Here is an 8,613-nt window from a genome sequence, read left to right on the forward strand (position 1 = left end):
AAAATCCCAAGTTAAAGAGCCCCCCTGGCCCTTCAGCCTCTGTGGTACAGGTGCCCAGCAGTGGAAATAGGGGCCTGTTCCATTCTTTGAGGATGGATAGTATGCTTTTCAATATATGCTGTTTCCAAGCTGAGGCCCATGTTCTAGATCACAGTTCTCTGAGTGTGCTATGGATCAACCTCACCAGAAGCAGCCAGGATGCTCATTAGGAAGGGTGATGCCAGGCATCCTAGACCCTGTCTGGTTTGGGAACTAAGGTTTAACATTTTACCAAGCTCCTTGCATGATTTTTAGCTGCCCTGATATTTCAGAACCCTGGCTCCAGCTCCTGAAATGGCGTCTTAAGAGTTGTTCTTGCTACTTACTCCTGACCAATTCAGCTGCAGGAAAACAGAGCCACTTTGATCAAGTGCACTCTTTGAAGTGGGTTAAGCCTTTGAAAGCATTTTAAATCTCTTTCTTCTGAATCCCCAGAATAACGTGTTTCAAAATCTCACTTTAAGCAATAAAAAAACATTGCTGGAATCCAGGCATAAAGAAAATTTGAGCAAAAGATGATCTTACCAGAAATAATCCTGGGAGATGACATGCACAGGTGTTTGTCATAAAACATGTGCTTATCTGTCCCTCGCAGGCAAGGGTGGCAGGGAGACGGCTGCCAGCTGCCCAAGGTGACAGTGTTGGGGAATGGTTATCTCCACCCCTGCAGCCACCCCCAGCACCGCCACCAGTGGTAACCTGCAGCTACTCCGCTTGTCCATGGACCTTTGTTCCAAACCATGCTTCTCCTTGGGTTACACATCTTCGGAGTCCCTACCAGATGGTTTGGGCACAGCAGAAAGAACTCTGAACTGAGAGAGCCTGGAAAATCCCCTGATCCTCTGACTCGCCTCCGTTTTCATTCTTTCTTTAACTAAAGGAATGTGGCATGGGCCCGGCCATCCAAGGGGGGGAGATCACAAAAACAGGAAATGGAATCAAGCCACAGGATGTCCCTTCTGGAATAGAGTATGATTGTCCATACCTGCTCCAAGTTTAAGGCTTCCCAATACTTCTGCTGCAGAATAAAAAAAAAGAGATGGAAAAAAAAGTGTTGGAAGGATTTTGCCAGCATCACAGAGCAGAGCAGAGCTCAGCACCAGCACTGTCTGCTTGGTGAGCGAGGAGGCAGGCCCTTCAGTGATCTGGAGGCAGAGGAAAAGCTGACTTCAGCAAGCAGAAAGGCAGCAGCTATGGTGGCTACAATTTAGCTAAATGATCAACAGGATAATTGTGATAATTAGGAAGGGCTGCAGGTCCTTGGAAAAATTATACAGATTTAAAAATTACTATTATTAGGAATTATTATCAGGCATAATAATAAATCTTCCATTTATTAACCACATGGCTGAGATGAGTCAACTCAAACCCATAAAACTAAAAGAGATGCAAATAAAATCCCCACCTCAAAAATACAGGACATTTGCTACCAGCCAAGATTCACTTTTAATCAGCCTTTACTGCATGGGTGGTTCCACCCCAAGGCTCAAACATGCCTGACTCGGGTTCTTGAAGGGTGGTGTGACGGTCCGCTCTGGTTCGTCTGGCACCTCACGCAGTGCCTGGGAGACGTGTGTTTCTGACATAGAGCGCTTATGAACCTACAGACGTCTGTCGTACCGATCTGTCAATGTCTGTCAAATTGAATAGCTGCCAACCTGCACAGTCCACAGGACTTGCCATTGTTGTCTCACATTAAGACAAATCCTCCGGCACAAAAACAGACACTCAGATCAATGGAACAGAGGAGAGAACCCAGAAATGGACCCACAAACATGGCGAACTAATGTTTGACAAAGCAGGAAAGAATATCCAATGGAATAAAGACAGTCTCTTCAGCAAGTGGTGCTGGGAAAACTGGACAGCGACATGCGAAAGAATGAACCTGGACCACTTGCTTACACAGACACAAAAATAAACTCAAAATGGATGAAAGACCTCAATGTAAGACAGGAAGCCATCAAAATCCTCGAGGAGAAAGCAGGCTAAAACCTCTTTGATCTTGGCGGCAGCAACTTCTCACTCAACACGTCTCCAGAGGCAAGGGAAACAAAAGCAAAAATGAACTACTGGGACCTCATCAAAATAAAAAGCTTCTGCACAGCGAAGGAAACAGCAAAACTAAAAGGCAACTGACGGAATGGGAGAAGATATTTGCAAATGACATATCAGATAAAGGGTTAGTATCCAAAATCTATAAAGAACTTATCAAACTCAACACCCAAAACACAAAAAATCCAGTGAATAAATGGGCAAAAGACATGAATAGACACTTCTCCAAAGAAGACATCCAGACGGCAAACCGACACATGAAAAAATGCTCAACATCACTCATCATCCAGGAAGCACAAATCAAAACCACAATGAGATACCATGAATGGCTAACATTAATAACTCAGGCAACAACAGATGTTGGTAAGGATGTGGGGAGAGAGGATCTCTTTTGCACTGCTGGTGGGAATGCAAACCAATGCAGCCACTCTGGAAAACAGTATAGAGGTTCCTCAAAAAAATTAAAAATAGAACTACCTTATGACCCAGCAATTGCACTACTAGGTATTTATCCAAGGGATACAGTTGTGCTATTTTGAAGGGACACATGCACCCCCATGTTTATAGCAGCACTATCAACAATAGCCAAAGTATGGAAAGAGCCCAATGTCCATCGATGGATGAATGGATAAAGAAGATGTGGTATTTATATACAATGGAGTATTACCCGGCAATCAAAAAGAATGAAATCTTGCCATTTGCTACTATGCGGATGGAACTAGAGGGTATTATGCGAAGCGAAATTAGTTAGAGAAAGACAAAAATCCTATGACTTAACTCATATGAGGACTTTAAGAGACAAAACAGATGAACATAAGGGAAGGGAAACAAAAATAATATAAAAACAGGGAGGGGGACAAAACATAAGAGACTCTTAAATATGGAGAACAGAGGATTACCAGAGGGGTTGTGGGAGGGAGGATGGGCAAAATGGGTAAGGGGCATTAAGGAATCTACTCCTGAAATCAGTGTTGCACTATATGCTAACTAATTTGGATGTAAATTTTAAAAATTAAAAAAAAAGCCTCTACTGTTCAATTATTTTAAATTTCCATTTAAAAGATTTGTTTTAAATGTAAAATATTTTTAATAATTATTTTTTAATTAAAAATCCAACACTTAAAAAAATTTTTTTTAACGTTTATTCATTTTTGAGAGGGAGACAGAGCATGAATGGGGGGAAGGGCAGAGAGCGAGAGAGAGAGAGAGACAGAATCTGAAGCAGAATCCAGGCTCTGAGCTGTCAGCACAGATGTGGGGCTCAAACTCACAAACCATGGGATCATGACCTGAGCCGAAGTCGGACACTTAACCGACTGAGCCACCCAGGTACCCCAAATCCAACACTTTAAATTTTTTTTTTCAACGTTTATTTATTTTTGGGACAGAGAGAGACAGAGCATGAACGGGCGAGGGGCAGAGAGAGAGGGAGACACAGAATCGGAAACAGGCTCCAGGCTCTGAGCCATCAGCCCAGAGCCCGACGCGGGGCTCGAACTCACAGACCGCAAGATCGTGACCTGGCTGAAGTCGGACGCTTAACCGACTGCGCCACCCAGGCGCCCCTAAATCCAACACTTTAAAAAAAAAGTAATCTGTATGTCCAATGTGGGGCTCAAACTCACAACCCTGAGATCAAGAGTTTGCATGCTTTACCTACTGAGCCAGCCAGGTGCCCCTTAAATCTCCATTTTAAACAAGTTTTTAGGGGCACCTGGGTGGCTCAGTTGGTTGAGCATCAGACTCTTGATTTCAGCTCGGGTCATCATTTCATGGTTCGAGGGATCGAGCCCCTCATATAGCTCTGCACTGACAGCATGGAGCCTGCTTGGGATTCTCTCCTTCTCTCTCTCTGCCCCCCTTCTGCTCATTCTCTCTCTCTCTCTCTCTCTCTCTCTCTCTCTCTCTCAGAATAAATAAACATTAAAAGGGCACCTGGGTGGCTCAGTCAGTTGAGCAACCTACTTGGGCTCAGGTCATGATCTCACGGTTTGCGGGTTCAAGCCCTGTGTTGGGCCTTGTGCTAACAGCTCAGAGCCTGGAGCCTGCTTCGGATTCTGTGTCTCCCTCTCTCTCTGCCCTTCCCTGCTCATTCTCTGTCTCTCTCTCTCTCTCTAAAAGATAAACATTAAAAAAGTATACATACAAATTTTTAATTGTACATTTTTCAGTCATATATCAACAAAAGAATATCCAATGAACACCCATGGACATACCTTATCTTATTTGCTCTAGCTCCCCAATTTTTTTATTTGTTTAAATATTTTTAAATAAATAATTTAGTCTGTAAATATTTTAGTATGTCTCTCATAGATAAGGACATTTTTAAAAAGTGTTTATTTATTTATTTATTTTGAGGGAGAGAGTGCAAGTAGGATAGGGGCAGAGAGAGAGGGAGAGAGAGAGAATCCCAAGCAGGCTCCACACAGCAGAGCCGGATGTGGGGCTCAAACTCATAAACTGTGAGATCATGACCTGAGCTGAAATCAAGAGTTGGCAACTCAACTGACTGAGCCACCTACGTGTCCCATGGACATTTTTTAAAAAATCCTAACAACAGTGCCATTATTAGACTTAACAAAATTAGTGATAATTCCATAGTATTCATCTTTTAATGACATCCTGCTGGGGGAGGGAGACATAAACTGAAAAAAAAAAAAACTACAGGACTAATTGGAAAAGATATGAAATCACAAAAAAAATGACAGTTCTACACACACTGCAAACGACAGAAATGTTGGTAAGAATGTAGTGGTTGAAAAGTGAAGTAACTTTTACAAATGTAACCGAACTAAAGAGACAAAAGAAAAGATGCTAACTTTCACCTTTCTTTAGAAAATACAGATGTTCATGCAAAAACAGCGACAGTAATCTGATGTTACCACAGTGAGTAGCTGTTTTGTTTGTTAAAAAAATTATTAAATGCAATGTGCTATACTGAAAGAGAATAAGAATATTAATGGAAAAACTGGTGACATCCAAATAAAGTCTCTAGTTTAGATGATAGTAATGCACTAGTGTTAATTACTCAGTTTTGATATTTAACATTATGAGAAAACAGGTGAAGGCACACAGGAACTTTCTGTACTACCTTTGCAACTTTTCTGTAAATATAAAATTATTTCAAAATAAAAAAACTTTATTTAAAGTCAAGCAAATAAATAAGCAAACAACTAAACAGGCTTACGTGTCCCTCAAATGGATTGATAAGAAACCTTGAAACTTCCTTTCCACATCTTCAGCATCATAATCTAAAATTTAAGAACCCTGCCCTCTAGTGGAAGTAGGAGAAGTTCCTTTTTTAAGCCAACGATGATAATGTGCCTAAGGAGTGCAATTAACCCAAATCTTGGTAACTGAGATCTCTCTCCATGCCCGTAAAAGTAAAAATAAAATAACATTTTTCTAATCCTTTCTTAATTTCAAGAGCAAAATTTGTTAATTTTTGTACAGATTTTTCTTCAAAAACAAAATGATTCTAGCCCATGAATTTTACCCCAAGAAAAAACCTCCATGAACAGTTATTGATTAGCCCTCTGAAATACAAACACATACACACACAAACCAAAATGTGCCAATGGCTTTTCTCCCTTGAGTATTACCACAGATCTTTAAATTGTCTTTAGGACCATGATTCTATCACCTCCATGAACCACACAGCACATAATATTTCAACTCAGCTAATTTCTAAAGGCACACTTCTTTCTGCTTCTGAAACCAAGAAGCAACCTGTAGCCCCTGTTTACCAAGCACGCAGTATATTTTCCTTTGCTCCTGAAGACTTTTAGGAAACCATTGAGGAAACAGGGTCACTTTCCAGGATTACATTTTAGACCGTGTCATCATCTTACATTTAGGGAGAAGCGACTTTTCCCAAGACTGGGGAGGTGACATGGTGTTGGACTCAGGACAGATCATAAAATTTTTTGCTTCCTCTGACTATACAATGTTAAGACTGGCCAGGCACACACCAGCTACGATTCTCTCCCAGAATTCACTAAGTGGATTTCCTTTTGACCTGGAGCCTTTACAGACTTTAAAACAATTACTGTATGCTTCAAAATTGCACCCTTCCTATTTCTCTAGTTCATTAAGCAGTTCCATAGCACTTACCCCAGATCGAGCAGGGATTCACCCCCATGTGTTCTTTCCTCCTCTCTACCTGCCCTCTCTGCCCTCTCTGCCCTCTCTGCCTGCCCTTCCTTCCCAGCTGTTGTGGGGAAGATGGAATGGGGGATGGGAAAATGCTTCACGGGCCATGAAGTCTGTATGCAAGAGCCGGGCTTCTGTAGAAAGTGTCCCCCCCCACACCCCCCTTGTTACTGGTGGCTCTGGGTCGTTTAACCGCTCAACCTCTCCTTGTTCGGGGCTGAACGGGCCCATTATAAACTGGATCAGCGAGAGAATCCTGACCTACAGCGGGCTGGTTTCTTTTACAAAGACGACAGACAGCTTCACGTCAGGGACATTCCGAGGCTGGGACAAAGGGGCCGAGACAGAGAAGTCCTGTGTATTAAAACAGTGGGCTGCAGGGTTAGGCAGGTGCACCTCCAAACTCCAGCCACAAGGAGAGACAAACACTGTATTTAGGTCAATTCCCAGTGGGAAGGCCTTGGCAGCCTTGGCTTCTATTCCTGATTTTTTTTTAACCATTTTTTTCCAGTTTTATTGAGATAGAATTGACACGTGGGACAGTGTGTTCCTCACTGTTTGCAGTAAATGTTGTTCAGATGCTTCCCTGAAAAACCGAAATGGTCTAGGGAAGGGCCAGAGTGGGCATGATCAAGTTTGATTCAGGAACACAGGACACTGAGAGGTGCCTGAGTGGCTCAGTTGGTCAACTGTCTGACTTCGGCTCAGGCCATGATCTCACAGTTCATGAGTTCAAGCCCCAAATCGGGCTCTCTGTTGTCAGCACTGACATGGCGTCAGATCCTCTGTTCCCATCTCTCTCTGCCCCTCCCCCCTTGTTCTCTCTCTCTCTCTCTCTCTCTCAAAATAAATAAACATTAAAAACAACAACAACAACAACAACAGGGGCGACGGCGTGGCTCAGTCGGTTAAGCATCCGACTTCAGCTCAGGTCATGATCTCACTGCTCATGAGTTCGAGCCCTGCGTCAGGCTCTGTGCTGACAGCTCAGAGCCTAGAGCCTGCTTCTGATTCTATGTCTCCCCCTCTCTGCCCCTCTCCTGCTCACACTCTCTCTCAAAAATAAATAAACGTTAAAAAAATTAAAAATAAAATAATAAAAACAACAACAACCCCAAAACACAGGACACCCAGTAAACGTGAATTTCAGATCACAAATAATGTTTTAGAATAAGTGTGTCTATCTGAAATTCAAACTTCACTGTACATCTTGTGTTTTTTGTCTGCTAAATCTAGCAACTGTACTCAGGAATACAGGAAAGGCTTCCTGGAGGGAGCGGGATTTAGCCAGGGCCTTGAAAGGCGGGAGAAGAAGCAGAGGAACGCAGAGAAGAACTTGGGAGCTGGCCCAGGCCAGCAGGTGAAGTGTGCTGGACTTACATTATAAGCAGGTAGAAGCCACAAAGGCCTTGGGGCAGGGCGGGCATGGGGCGGGGGTCCGGTGTTGCAAGGATCCCGGCAGGACAGCAATGGAAGGAGGAGAATGGATACAGGAGGCAGTTAGGAGTGCCTGCGCTGGTCCCGGTGGAAGTGGAAGGCTCTTTCCTGGACTTCGGGGCCAGAGGAAGTTTTCCGAGGGCGGCAGCGAGGCAGACCCAGCAGCCCGAGCGGCTGTGCTATCATGATACTTTTAACAGGTTTGACTCTTGTTTTCCCGATGGAAGCCTTCCTACTTCTAGGAAGTGACTCGGCACTGCTAGCCTCTACTTGCATCCCCTCCACAAAGACACTCTTACGCTTAAGGGCATGGTGCTAAGTGGGACCTTCAAGATGGACCGGTCCCAAGCTGGGGTTGCAGGGTGAGCATCTATGGGAACAGTGCTCTTCACATCCCAACCTTGTCGGAGCCTTACCACCCTCCCTGCAGTCATTATCTCCACCTTCAGAGAAGGGCCAGAGGAATGAAGGAGTGCTGCCCAATTCCACGGCCTTAAGAGTGCATATCCGAGCCCACCCCCAGCCTGCTTCCCACGACGCTATGTGGAGCACCTCTGGAAGTCTTGCAAAGCACCAGTTGCACCCATTTGATCTTCCCAATCACCCTGCAACACAGGTAGGGCAAGTCTCAGGATACCTATGCACAGGAGAAGCTAAAACTCAGGAGGTCCGGTGCAGACCCAAGGCTGCAGGTCAAAAGCCCCCGAGCCTGTGTGGTTCCTGGGTCAGGGCTGGGTCTCCTCCACAGCCTGTCTCCCTTTGGGGGCCTTCCGGGGAGCCTCTCTACTCACCCCGGGGAAACCAGGTAACTGACTACACATTTCAGGAAGTATTGTTTCTCACTGCCTCACTGCAGGTGGCGCCCCCCTCTGGGAAAGACCCAGATGCATGGAGGGTGTAAAACCACATCCTGGACTTGATTTTTTTTATTAT

The sequence above is a fragment of the Lynx rufus genome, unplaced genomic scaffold (genome assembly GCF_022079265.1).
Source record: "Lynx rufus isolate CCGP_SWC_20201006 ecotype Redwood Valley unplaced genomic scaffold, mLynRuf1.p SCAF_5, whole genome shotgun sequence".
Classification (NCBI taxonomy): domain Eukaryota; kingdom Metazoa; phylum Chordata; class Mammalia; order Carnivora; family Felidae; genus Lynx; species Lynx rufus.